We start from the raw sequence: 14894 nt of genomic DNA, 5'->3' as shown, positions 1-14894 counted from the left end.
CATCAGACTAGTCCTGTCTTCATCTCCTAAAACTTTGGTTTTCCTCAGAGGACACCTCATAAAGGTACCCAAGTGTGGGGACACGCTACCTCTCTGTGCTGTGACAGGCGACATCTAGAACGGCTGTGTGGACCTGCCTGTAAGGGAGTCACACTTTATTGAAAGCAGCAGGAGTCCTTCCTCACAGGGCTGCCTGATTGGTTCGTGGGGAACGGATGGAAGGAAGGGAAGAATAGCTGATAAAGAAATCATCCAACGCGGCTGTGCAGGATTGCAGCTCAGGGGATGCAGGTAGGGAGAGGGAAGGAGAGGCCGGGTTCCTTTCGGTTGTTGCATTTGAAGTGGGGAGGTGGCCTGCAGTGAGCAAACTTCAGATGTGAAGAACAAAAGGCCAGGTTTCCCCCCTGCACCTCCCTCTCCCTTCCTCTCAATACTGACTGGAGGAGATGTCTCAAAGCTGAAGCCCTACAGAATTCCATTTTGACAACCTGAGCTTATTAGTCAGGTTTATACCAGGCAAGGCCCTCCTTAGTGTGTACAAAACAACGGAACGGAGGAAAGTTGCCAATCTGTACTTGGGGGACATTTAGAAGGATCTCTGTTCTACACAGCCGAGTCAGGGTACAGGAGAATAACCGATATGTTATAAGTTCATCCAACATCTCCAATCATTAAAAACGAAATAAAAATGTGTAGTTGGTAAACATTACTATGGATTAGGACAATTTAAACATTTTTCTCCCGTTCCTCTAGATGAATACTTTGCAGGGGAAGGTAGTTCCTAAGCGGATGGTGGATCTGAGGTTGCAGTTACGGGAGCACTTAAGCGCCCATTGGCACAGCAAGATTCAAAGCCCTGGTAGGCTTCAAAGAAACACTTTTTTTTTTTCTTCTTCTAGAACTCTTTGCTTTCTAGTAAAGCTGCAACCACAATGTTCTCTCTCTTAATGCCACCATAAAAAATCAAAACACTTTAAAACAAATTGATGTACTCTTTAATACAGTCACCGCATCATCACAGGACCCTTGCACCCTGCATGGCGACAACCGTGGGGATGCCTACCACACATCTCCCTCTTTGTTGCCTGCTTCAATGCTTAAAGAAAAATGGAGAGAGAGAGAGAGTGTGTGTGTCTCTCAACTGAGATATGGGCACCTTTGATTGACAAGACCTAATCAGCTTATCTCCACACTAATAAAGTTGGGGCCTGTGGAGCTGGTCGGTGCCCAGCACTGAGTGAACTTGGCCTCGCCAAAGCCTCCCGGGCCAGGTCTCGGGCTCCGCTTCTCAAAACTGGCTCAGATCAGTTCTTAATGGGCTATTTTCATCTTGATAAACCTCCATAGTCTTCTCCGGAACTTTTATTTCTTTTAGGTTACTATTTATTAAAGGGGATGGCTTTTAAAAAAAAAAAAAATTAAAGGATGACAGGATTCTCTGCACATTATGTAACAAAGAGAGCGCTTTAATGATTTCTGCTGTATAATACTCTGAGATGCTCAATTCCTTCTGATGGAGCCCCAAAGCTGAGCAAGCCATCATCTGTCTTCATTCCAGTACCTTGTGTCGCTAACTTGCTCATGTCAGACACCCACTAAATGTGTCCTGGCTGATGGGTGGGAAGGAACATAAGGTCAGGAGACACGCAGGAACTGGATTTGGAGGGCGAGGGGAACACACGCATGCATGTATACACACATGCACATATATATTTTTTCTTCAGGTTTACTTGGAGGAGGGCCTTGCAAACCAAGGGTTTTCCATATAGTTCAAGAACAACGTCTTTGTTCTTACCTGTAATTGCCATGTAAAGACCAAACTCAAGAGGTGATGTGTAAGTAAAGTTATTAAAGGACGACACAATGGAAACCTGGAATAGAAACCCCTCTTTACATGGGCCAACGTGAGAGTAAAACACAGTGGACATTTTGATCTTAACTTTCATATGCACTTATCTAAAGAGAGAGATGGGCTCACTGGACAAAGCAAGCTTTATAGAAAGAACTCCAGGGGAAGGGGTGGGCTGGAAGGGATCAATGAGGGGAAAAGGGGTACATCTGTGTAACTTTCAACACTAAAGATACATTTTAAAAAAGGAAAGAAAGAACTCCAGTGTAGGGAGAATTTTCAAAATTATAATTTTTCAAGCATGAAAAAAATACGCATATGTACAAATTTGTACCTCTCACTACATATAAATGGTCGTTAAAACCATTCAATAATGTTGCTTTCAAGCTGAAATATATCTTATTTATTATAATCACCTATATAAAACCAGATAATTTTAAGAATATTCCCCAAATGCAGTTTTCTACAGATTACAGGAAACCTTGAGCAATATTTTTCATTCAGATTGTAGTCTTCATGCTGTAATTGCTTTATACAAAGCCCACTCCAACCTTATCACTCAATATTATCTTCACTGCTGAACATCGGAAGATGATTTTGCAATAAAATTTAATTTACAGAGCTTATTTTCCACTAATCTTCCAGCAGAGGAAAAATGAAACACGCCAAGGTACACACTCCAAGCTATGACCCTAGTGGCATTTCTTATTTCTGGACTAGTAAGACCACAAACATGTAATCATACTGAAATGTTGGCATTATTTTAATTGTCATAACATCGTATCTTAGAAAAAGAAGTAAAACAGGCTATTAGGAACATGTATGAAAATAAGTTTCTTCAAATGATAAAGTTCCCCTGGGGTAAGCATTTTTTTTTTCCATAAGAAAGAAAATAATATAAAAATACGGGGCTACTAAGGGTATTTTATTTCCAACTATTAATCTACCAATCAAGGTCAACAGTATTTGAGAGTTTTAAGTAAAAACTAAACCAAACAGCAATAAATAGGGACTCGACATCAAGATTCAGTTTTCTGTACCACATGACAAAATCCAGTCTGTCACCTTTAAGGCTCACTCCAGCTCTGAGATTTTAAAATATAAATGTATAGAAACTGCCAATTTTGGAAAAGTAAATTAATAGTAGAAGGTCTATTTCTATAGGCCATTTCGCCTCTATCTATCATTGAAGTCCTAGAGAGCATTCATCTTTGAAAAGAAGCTCATTATTATTATTATTATTATTTTATATTGAGGACTCCATAACAATGAACTGATAGGATATAAGCCAAAAACAAAATAGCTTCGTTATACACTGGTGCAAAATACTGAAAGAATACTCATGAAAACTCAAATTCTTCATCAAAATGGTTACATATTTTCAAAAAAAAGATGAATGATCCTGAATGGGATGAAAGATTAGGGCTCTATGCCTGGGCTGAATGAGACTAGCACTTCCTAAACCAGATTTAAATTGCTCTGCCTCTTTTTAAAGTTATACCATAACAAGGCCAAAGTGATACTGAATCATTTATGAGGTTTTTAAGAGTTGAAATATCAGAGTCATATATGTGCAGCAGTATTGTTCTGACATTTGAATTTCAGCAATAGGCAATTCTGAGACATTTCAAGTTATGTAAAACTTGACATTTCCATGTTAATATACAAAACAATGATGATGTGAAAAGCCACTTCTCTACCAATATTTAAAACTTAAACACTTAATAAAACTTTAGAAGCATAGACCTCTAAAATTGAAACCCACACAAGAAGTCCTTACCTAAAAGCTTTCAATGTTTATCCACATAAAAAGTACATGCTGAACATTCATCTTCCTTCACTGCTTTTTTTCATTTACCAGTATACACAGAAAAAGCAAAAAACATTACTAATTGCTTTGTAGACTACTTATTGCCAATTTAATTTTCTTTTCATTTCGTGTGTGTGTGTGTGAGAGAGAGAGAGAGAGAGAGAGAGAGAGAGAGAGAGAGAGAGAGAGAGAGAGAGAGAATATTCCTACCATGAACCACAGATCATTTAAGATTGCTTCTCAAATGTTAAAAACTATATTGGATACAATATAATTAAGTATATTTCACTTTCCTGAAGAGCATGAATCTCATCCGGTTGTAATTTTATACGAAACTAAAATGAACTACTCATGAATGACTACCATGTCCAATGATCATCTCCTCAAACACTCAAACTAAAATGTTTTGACATTATGATCTCTTGGTAGAAATAGTAAAGACATGTTTTTGAAAGGCTGAAATAAGTAGGGTAATAATGAAGAACAAAACGTATAACATTTTCAAGCTGCAAATTAACAAGCAGATATTGACTTTTCTTTGAGGTCAATAACAGCTCTTATTGATCTAAAAAGTTAATACCTACTAAGGTCAATATAAGATCTCAAGGGTCACCACATCTGGCTTGGAACTTCCACTTCCTTTCACATATGAATACTGCTGAAATGGGCACAACTGTGTTTGGAGAAATCAGGAAAACGTCATTATGCCAGAATAACCCAAAGAAGGCCAAGGAAGCTAAACACAGAGAGACTTTTCAAAGTCTGTTACTAGAGATTTTTCAGGGACCTTGACCTTGAGATGTAAATCCTAATAGTGTTACACAATTGGGGCCGTTGAGTAAGGAGAAACAAAAATAATTGAAAATTATGTTTTTAATTATAAGTGTTTGTTCATAGTACTGACATATGGAATCTTTCTCTCTTGCTTTATATTATTTGGGAAATATAATGTGGAATAAACCTTCAAAATAGATATTAGGCACTTTTAAATAAGGAGAAAATTATTTTTTTAAATTAAAAGTAAACAGTATCATTTTGGGAAATTTAGAAGAGCAAAGAATTATCATCTTAATAGTCTTACAAAACCATTTGTATCATTATCATACAGTCTGTTGTAATTTTCTAGACTGAAAAATATATTGACTATTGCTGATAATTCTTCTAATAATTAAAATGGTCTACTCATTCTTTTTTATCTTTGGGTTTTCTTTTTTATTATTTTATTAAATGTGTTAGGGTGACATTGAATAAAATCATTTAGGTTTAAGTGTACAATATATAACACATCATCTGTATATTGCATTGTATGTTTACTACTGAAAGTCAACTCGCCTTCTGTCCCATCTGAAAGACAGCACGTGGTGGGGGCGGGGGGGGGGGGGCATGTGAACATTAGATCTATGTTCCCCGGCATCCTAAAATTGAGTATTTATTAGCCTGATCCTTTTCACAGCCAAATAAGTGTTCATATCGTTCTTTTAGAATTACTAGAAGCACTGAGGGAGGAAGAGGAAAGAGAGAAGGAACACACTCTCCTTGAGCATTTACTAAGTACCAAAACCTGGACAAGACACTTTCAATAGACATGGGTCTGGTTAGTTACCAGAGAGGCCAGATTTTCTACAGCGATAAACAGAGGTCAGGATTGCAGCAAATGACAATGTTACACAATGGGTATTCAGTAACTATGAAGATACTGCGATTGCAATGTAAAGTTCTTTTAAAACAGTTTTAGATTTACAGAAAAATCAGAATAGTACAGAGTTCCCATACAGTTAACACTCAGTTTCCCCTATTGTTAGCATCGTGAATTACTATGCTACATTTGTCACCATTAAAGAACCAATACTGATACTTATTGTGAACTAAAGTCGATATTTTATTCATATTCCTTCATTTTCACCTGATGTCTTCAGACACTTTGTCTAATGTTTCAGGACACCACCCAGGATACCACGTTACATTCAGTCACTTGTCTCCTTACATTGGTCTTGGCTATGACAGCTTGCAAAGTTCTTTAAGCACATAGTTTAGAAATGGTATAAATAAATGTGCCGACTTGTATCTGTTGTCAACACTTAGATGAAAGCATGAGCAGCAGAATAATCTTTTGTTACAGATCTAAGGAATATACATTTGAGAAGCAAATGGAGATAAATGTCTGGTAGAGAAGAAAGTAGATGATATTGACTTCTTAATGTGTCTGTTAATAGAACATAGATAAGAAAGTTTCACTTGTCTCAAGTTCTAGATTATAACCACTGACCTGACCTGTGCCATCTACTCCTCCACCTCTCCCTACCATGTGGTTACTAGCCAGGGTTTTAATTGATAGAGTATAAGGCAATGAAGTAGGCAAGGAATAAATATACTGCCCATCTGTACTGGTTCTCTCTCTCTCTCTCTTTTTTAAAATATATTTTATTGATTTTTTACAGAGAGGAAGTGAGAGGGAGAGAGAGTTAGAAACATCAATGAGAGAGAAACATCGATCAGCTGCCTCTTGCACACCCCCTACTGGGGATGTGCCCGCAACCAAGGTAGATGCCCTTGACCGGAATCGAACCTGGGACCCTTGAGTCCGCAGGCCGATGCTCTATCCACTGAGCCAAACCGGTTTCGGCTCTCTCTCTCTCTCTTTCGTTTTAAAATAAATTTTTATTGATTTCAGAGAGGAAAGGAGAGAAACATCAATGAGGAGAGAGAGTCATCAATCAGCTGCCTCCTGCACACCCCCACTGGGCATTGATTCTGCAACCCTGGCAGGCACCCCAACCAGGAATCGAACTGTGACCTCCTGTTTCACAGGTCGATGCTCAACCACCGAGCCATACTGTAAAGTTGTGCTTAGAAAGTGGTTGTCCAGTTGGAAGTATGTTTCCTAGTCCCCTTCCATGTAAGTGGCACCATTCAACTAGTCTTTGCCCATGAAATGTCTGTACAATCAATGTGTGTCAAAAGCTGCCTATGGGCCTTTAAGGGTGGTGTGTGTTCTCCATTCTCTGCCGGGCCAGTGCCTGAATGTCCAGGACTTCAAAGCCTCAGGGCAGGGCAGAACCACAAAGTGGGAAGAGCCTGGACTTCTGAATCAGCACATGGAGGCTGTCTGCTCACTACGGGCACTTGAGTTGGACTGTTCCAAGGGTGAGAAGTAAACTTGACTTCACCCAGCTACTGGGGCATTTGGGGTTTGTTTATCACAGGACCTAGAATCACTACGCAAAGTAGCAAGTGGAATCTGACTTTTACTGAGCACTCTGATGGACTAAACATGTGTTGGGTATTTTATATAGTTTACCTCATTTGGACTAGACTCTGCTCAAGTTAAACACTATAAGATTATCAGCAGGTTACAACAACCTCCCCACAGAAGACCTGCAAACATTTTTATATGTTAGGAAGCGAATACTTGGAAAGGCTAATGAACTTGCCCAAGATCTCCCAGTTATTATGTGGCAGATCTGAGATTTGAACCTGGGTATGTTTAGTTACAAAGATCCAAACACATTCCATTTTGCCTCACTGCAGGTGAAAGAGGTGATCTGAATTGGTGCTTGGATTTAAAAAAATAATTCCTATGCATTTTCTATGTGTATCTTTTTTTTTTTTTTATCCTCACAGGAGAGCAAATATTATAGATGTGCTCTCCCTACTTTTTATGTGGTGGGCATGAGGTCCTAATTTACAAGGGGTGGGTGGGTGTGGGACGATTAGCTCGCTTGAGTTTGTTAGCATTTTCCAGATCAAGACAATGTTATACAAAGATGCCGAAGAGAAAGATACACGCCACCTTTGTAACCTGCTGGTAATCTCACGGTGTTTAATTTGAGCAGAGTCCAGCCACTCACGGAGGGCACGGAAGCGTGGTTGCTCCACGAGGTTCACAGTTAACAAAGGAGAGAACAGAAAGACTTGGCTTGTTCGCACAACAGTAGGAATTTAAAGACCTATATGGGGTGTGCGTTCTACAGGAAGCCCAAGCAGGAAGAAAAATGAAACGCTGTACCTTGTACACAGCAATCAAAATGAGGGGGTTCATTGTAGTAGGAAAATGCACAGCTGGCAGGCAGTATCAGTGGGGCAATAAGATATCTGGTCCATCTTCATGCTTACCTTTTTGGAGTCATAGTGTTTAAAAAAAAGGTCTCCTTTTTATATATTAACAAAGTCACTCCAGTCAATCTCTTTAACTCACCTACATGAAAAATTTAGATGACTTTGTAAAAGTCCTATGCTAACACCAGTGAGAAAAATTGGTCCTTTAAATTTGTGCAGCTTTCTTAAGATGGAGTTTTGTTTGTTTAATAACAAGTCCTACTCATCAACAGGTCTGCATAGACATAGAACATGGAACATTATGGGTAATTCATAGATATGCTAATGAGGAAGAGGAAAACCAAATGAAACTTAATAAGCCCTTCTGGTTGGTGAACATTGATGGCATTTGAGAAAGTATTCAGGGGATCAGTGTACTCAATCTCAACAAATAATTTCCATTTCAAATAAGTTAACTATTGATTGATACAATGAGGTAATAGATGTAAAAGTAGTCTGAAATTTTCAAAGTAGGTTATACAGTGTTATTTCTAATATGAGTGTTATTATTTTCAGCACATGCTACAAGATTAAGATTTACCAAAGTTTATAATGTAAAGCATTAAAAATGTTCAATGTTTTAAATAAAAATAATTGCACAACTGACTATGAAAATGGAGAGGATAATTGGGGAGGTTACTCTGAAACAATAAAAATTTGAGGAAAAATGTTTTTAAAATTAATGTTCTCACTTTCAAATATACTTAATAATTAAGATGAGCATTAAAGCCCTGACCAGTGTGACTCACTCTAATCCTATACATCAAAAGGTTGCTGGTTCGATTCCCAGTCAGGGCATATACCCAGGATGTGGGCTTGATCTCCATCTCCGGGGTGTTCAGGAAGCAACCCACCGACGTGCATCAATATTTCTCTCTCTCCCCCTCCCTTCCTCTCTTTCTAAAAATCAATAAAAATCTTTTTTTAAAAGCCAAGCATTAGATAGTCCATAGGACACATTCTAGAAAGTCTCATAAGCCACGTATTCGCCCCAGAGCCTGACTGCTCACGGTTTACCCACGTCCCCTTCTCCCCCTCTATTTATTCCAGAAGGCCCACCTCTTCCGAGTCTTCCCCTGACACAGTGAAATAGACTTAATTATTTCCTCCATCCTACTTCAAATACACTAATTACGTTTATTATAGGGATTTATTGGTATGTATTTCCCTAATAGATATTTTGCCAAGATATTCCACCTTATTAAAGGAGCTTTATATTCTAAGTGCCTAGGACAGTGGCAGGGTCTGTTCCCTCCTAAATTACATAAAATCCATTACCCCTTTCAGGTGTGTTGACTATCTCCCCTACCTGACTCACCAGGGCAAATCTTGCTAATCATATTAATTTAAGGCAGCATTTTTCTTGCCATTTCAGAGATCAACTCAGCCCAGTCCAGATCTAATTTCATAGGAGCCAATATTTGTTTTCTGAATAAATGTTAAAGTTCCACTGTGCTGCATCTAAGTGCTGTGTGTTGCAAACAGCATTGAAAATGGAAATAAAGAAAATTAGACCTATTGTAAAGGTATATTTTATGTTGATATAAATACCATCCTTTGAATGAGGACCAGGACCTTAGATCATTGGCTGTGATGAGATTACCAACAAGGAACATAATGGCAGGATTACCCAACAACATGCTCATTTTTCCTCCAAAAGGACAGTCTTCAAAAAGCTTTTCTCCTTGTTTGGCTTTAGGGAGGATCCTTCCTCTCTCTAAATAAATAGATATTTATTTAACTATGACTTAGAGTTTATATCTCAAGATGCAAAAGGCCAACACTGTGCCACACATGAATGACGACCCAACATGACAGTCTCTTTGATAATGACTTTACTTGGAAAAACATATTCTTCAGTAAAAAAAAAAAATTATTTTTTTTAGTGTTGACTTTGTTCTCTTAACGGCAAAACACTGTAGCCCAACAGGAAATACAGACGAAAGCTTCAAATGGAGAGGGAGCACACACAAAAAGCCATTTTTAAAGCTCATGTCCGTCAACTTTTCCACTTGATATAAGTCGTACACAAGGTCTTAGTCCAACGAACCCATGCTGTGAAAATTCTGTAGTGCCCACCTCAGAAAATGCTGTTAAATACATAAACACTGCTGAAAAGAAGACTTCTGGGCACTGGAAATCGGAGTCAAAGGGAAAATAAACCTGATTAAAAAAATTCCCAAGGAAAGTTACACAAGCACAGTGCAACAAGGTCATAAGCTTAACCGTCCTCTGCTGTCACATTTGAAAGTAAATTGGCATTCCAGCGATCTGCTTTGGTCGTCACTCTTTTTCTCAACTCACAGAGATGCCACGGAATAAGAATGGCTTCACGTGTGTCTCACAGACCAACTGGAAAAGTGATAGGCAGTATATGGCTTAAGACACCTTTAAAAATGAGTATAATACTTTTTAATGGATTAAAAATGAACCCTATGCATTCACTTGGACCTCCTGAGGAGAAGGTCCTCCAAATAGGGTTTAAATGGCATCCTTTTCTTACCACTGCCAAGTGCACCAATATCTCAGAGACCCTCACAAAGTAAACTTAAGCGCAACTTGAAAGTATTCTTTCAGAGTTTCGCCCAGAGGACAACCTCCTCTGTTCTTTCCAGAGCAGAGCCCCAGCTTTTTGAGATGTAAGACTTTAAATAGAGTTTTAATTCTAAAGTAAGTGATCACTACACGTTACACATTATTATTTACCACTGGGTAGACTTTTTAAAACTCACAGAACATGGTCAAGTAATCCTTCTCAGCATTAAAAAATGCATATTCAAGCAGAGATATCTTTAATTCTGAAAGCATAACCACACGGTCCACCACTCAAAATAATGAATGAAGAAACATTTACTAAAGATAACTTTTTCTGTCAATAAGTTTAATATTTCTATAGAAAGATATTTCCTCTAAAATAGATGTGCTTGGATAAAAATAGTTAAAATCAACTCAGTTGCATAATCCCATTTTCTGTTCCAATATTGTAAAACATGAAGTGTTAATTTGTTATTGCTGCAATAAAAGGGACATGTCATATTTTGAAATTTCAATCTGTGCCTATACAAAATTACTTAAGTTAAAAATCTCAAGTGTTTATTCCCGGCGGATTTGGCTCAGTGGTTGAGCATTGACCTATGAACCAGGAGGTTGCCGGTTTGATTCCCAGTCAGGGCATATGCTTGGGTTTTGGGCTTGATCCCCAGTGTAGGGAGTGCAGGAGGCAGCTGATCAATGATTCTTTCTCATCATTGATGTTTCTATCTCTCTCTCTCCCTCCCTGTCCCTTCTTCTCTCTGAAGTCAATAAAAAATATTTTTTAAAAATCTCAAGTGTCTATAGACACAACCTTCTGTACTCAGAACCCCCAGGACTGGAATATCTCATCATTCCAGCTCTGCATCCCTGAGGGTGCCTGAAACTCAGTGAAGTTCAATAAAAGCTTGTGGAATAAGTGAATATAACATTTGCCTTCTTTCATATAATGTCTACCACTCCCACTAGTATTGTAGAGTCATAAAGTTATTCTTCTACCAATTGATTAACAACTTTAAGAGCAAGGCACATACAGTTAATACTTTTTGGGTCCGTTTTCCCAGGAGACTTATAAATGACTTATCAGTAAATGAAGGGACTAAACAAAGCTCTCTCATATTTCTCCCAGGAGATGTTAGCTCAGTTCCAAGCAAACTTATGACTTTGAAAATACTTTTTGCCCTGGCCAATGTGGCTCAGTTAGTAGTGCATCGTCCTGTGCACCAAAAGGTCACCAGTTTGATTCCCAGTCAGGGCACATGCCCAGGTTGTGGGTTCAGTCCCAGGTCCAGGGGCAAACACACATCAATGTTTCTCTCTATCTTCCCCTCCCTTCCTGTCTTTCTAGAATCAATAAAAACGTACTAACAGTAGTTTTACTTATGCATTCGTTTCTATTCTTGTGCACTGTTGTACCCATTCATCTTTTCTATAGATGCTACATTAATACATTCAATGAATTGTACTTTGGAATCAAATTAACACATTGTACATAGTGAACACTCATATTTCTTGAGAGGAGAATGAAGAGATGAATGGAAAAAGAAGGAGAAGAAGGGAAGAGAATTAAAATAATGAGGATGAGGTAGAAGGATAAGAAAATAGCAGCAGCCATGGAAGAAACTTCTGAAATGATAAAGAAAATGACTGGCTTTAAGTCTGATAAAAACTTTGTCTCAATAGATACTTCCAAAATGGATTAAAATTTCTAAATGAGTTCTATGGTGAGTTGATTAAAATAATAATAGCAATAAGGTGACTTGAAGGACAGTATCAAGAACAAAAGGATAGAATGTGATAAGCTGCAGTATTGTTTTCTTATACCTCATAATTTCCATATAACCCCTTGAAAGGCTCAGGAAAACTCCGTCAATAGTTCAGCCAAGACTTTTAGACAATTAAAGATATGAAGGAAGTCACCTCACATTGTAAATGTATTTGTTCATATTCTTTAAAAAGTTCCTAACATGAAACACATTTGTTTGATTTTTTTAAATGTAAGCTGATACCACTAACGATTGCTTTTCCTGTAGAAATAGGCAAACAGAAAAACAGTGGCAAACATAAATGATCTCATTCTCATGAAAATGCTATAGTTCTAAGAATTATTTGTTTTCCAGAAGAAAACATACAGAAATAATACAGGCTGGCAGTGGTAACACCCTGTTGTAAGATCAATGACCAAATGGAACACCTGAGCTAGGTGGCCTGAGGTAACTGTGAGAGGAGGGGTGCCAACTATAAGGCTTGGTATATATTTAAAAAAGAAGTCATACTTCCACATCTTCTCCTCCTTGCATTTCATTGTCTCTAAGAAAAAGAAACCAATAAGTTCTAAAAGTTTTTCCTTTTGAAAGATGCTGTTCTACTGCTACTGTAACAAAATGATTAGTATAAAAAATTTGTATCATAACCCAAAGGCAGAGCTGTTGACTGACTAGACATGACTAGGCTGAGAGCTAGCAGGGAAGCACAAAATGTACAAGCAACAGGGTGTCCATCACAATTACTCTCCCCCTCTCCCTCCCCCCCCACATTACTTTAGTAAGAAGCAAGAGCCAAAAAAAAAAAAAAAAAAAAAAAAGCAGCTTTGTGCTCGCTTTCTCATGTCTCAATCCATGTTCAAACTCATCCCAGGAATTATCGGGATGACTCCTAGGCGGAGGCTGTGAGTGGCACAGCTGTCTTTACCTCTACAAAGCCTAGCCTTCCTTTTCCTCACAGACTTGGTTTTATAGCCTGTAAGAAGTTCCCAAGCCTTATATGACAAACAACTACCTAACTGTATAAAGCTTTATAGTTAATCTACCATTAGTAGTTAATGGTAGTTAATCCACCATTAAAAAGTCCAAGAAGACCGAGGTTGGTTTTGGGGCCACTCTTCAATTGACATTTTCCATGTTGACTGTATCGATAGTTTGATGTGGATGCTATATTTTGGCACACGCGGAAAGAATAACTATCAAATCCCACTCAATCTTATAACCTTGATCAATACATGGCCCTCTAGGATCTGTGAACTTCTTTGATGACTTCCTTCAGGAGGAACAACATGGATGATGTAGTGAAAGAGAAAAGGCAGCCCAATCCCTGTGATCAGTGTCACAGTAAGAATATCCCCAACCCAGCTGAGTCCCAGGTGGGAAGAGGCTCTCCAACGGATTGTTTCATTAAAGAAGGTTCCTTGATGATGAGCATGCTCTATAGGCATGGTGTTACATTCCCCAAGGATGTAACACTTTTAAAAATTCCTTTAATCTACACAAATTTTTCATCACAACAAATTTTTTTTTTCTAGGAGACAGAGAAAGATAAATGCTTATATATCATCAAATGACCAACATATTAATAATAATATTTATGTTTGTATAGTGTTTTATAGTGTATAAACCATTTTCATATATGCTATCATTTCTTAGGAATATGCTGCGACAGGCAATATTATTTCCATTTTATTGCAAAAGTCACTGAGACTCAGAGAGGTTGTATGATTGGCTCAAGGTCACACAAAAAGAGCTAGAACCTGAGCCTGATCCTTTGACCTCATGCTCAGGGCTCTTGGCTTTATTCACATTCTTCACAAGGACAGTAACTTCTAAAGGTAAGCCCAAGGACAAAACAAACAAAAGCTGGCTTTTATTCCAGTCAGGACTGAAAGGCAATCTATCAATTATCTCAGAAAGAAGGGCTGCTTCTACTACTAAAAAATCTGGAGGGTGTATGGTTTCCTTTAGATTTCTCACCATGACTATAACACCAACACCATCTGTGTTCTTCCTACTCAGTTTCTTAGAATTACTCCCATAAGCCAGCCAATACAGAATGGCCATGAACCCAGGGCAACGAGAAACACTGGCCATTCACAAAAGAAATTATTTGGAATCATTTTTATTGTACCTGCTCTACCAAAATAAACATTTTTTTGTGAAGTAAATTTTAAAAAATGATGGAAATGTTAACTGTATATTTTTGTGATGTACATACTGGGCAAGGACTATCTAAAATTTGTTAAACAGATGGTACATTAACTATACTTTGCAAAACAAAACAAAAAAAGAAAGCTCAGTAATAAGAAGCTGATGACCATGAAGGGGTTAATGAATATTGATTTACTCTGTAAAAACAAACAGTCATTGCATGAAACATTTATAATGAAAAAGCTTGCCTATTTTAAGTAGACAAGTCTTAGAAGTTAAATTAGGGCTGTGCTTTCTGAAAAGAATAACTAGTGTTAATCCAAACCCAAAGTATTATCATGTACATTAGCACTGCTGCTGTGACTTTTTTTTTCTTGATATCTGATTATAGGCTCTGTCCAAGATTTTTAAAAAAAAAAACCCACAAAAAAACAATACAGGGTGATTATTAGAAATCACTTCCGACACCACGATAAATAAGCAAGGTAAAGGAGGAATGGTTACTTCTTCGCCCCTGGGTCACAGCATTTAGCCTGATTAAAATGTTAATTTTTACATGTGAGAAATACACGTAACGGAGCAAACAACTGGAGACCGCACCGTGTGCTAGCAATCATCGCGGGTGGGTAAACTGACAACATGTAACTGCATATTAAGACAAATGTAGAATTTAGACAAAGTATTCCATCTC

The 14894-nt window shown here is 37.9% G+C and overlaps 1 protein-coding gene across 5 annotated transcripts in view; it reads right to left on the bottom strand.

Annotated features, from left to right (window-relative positions):
• Window positions 1-14894, bottom strand: part of VTI1A (vesicle transport through interaction with t-SNAREs 1A) — a 314565-nt gene that overhangs the window by 222540 nt on the left and 77131 nt on the right. The window lies entirely within an intron of this gene.

This window comes from Eptesicus fuscus, chromosome 17, assembly GCF_027574615.1.
Source record: "Eptesicus fuscus isolate TK198812 chromosome 17, DD_ASM_mEF_20220401, whole genome shotgun sequence".
Classification (NCBI taxonomy): domain Eukaryota; kingdom Metazoa; phylum Chordata; class Mammalia; order Chiroptera; family Vespertilionidae; genus Eptesicus; species Eptesicus fuscus.
The sequence above is the reverse complement of the archived record's forward strand: the minus strand, read 5'-3'. Positions and strand labels throughout refer to the sequence as shown.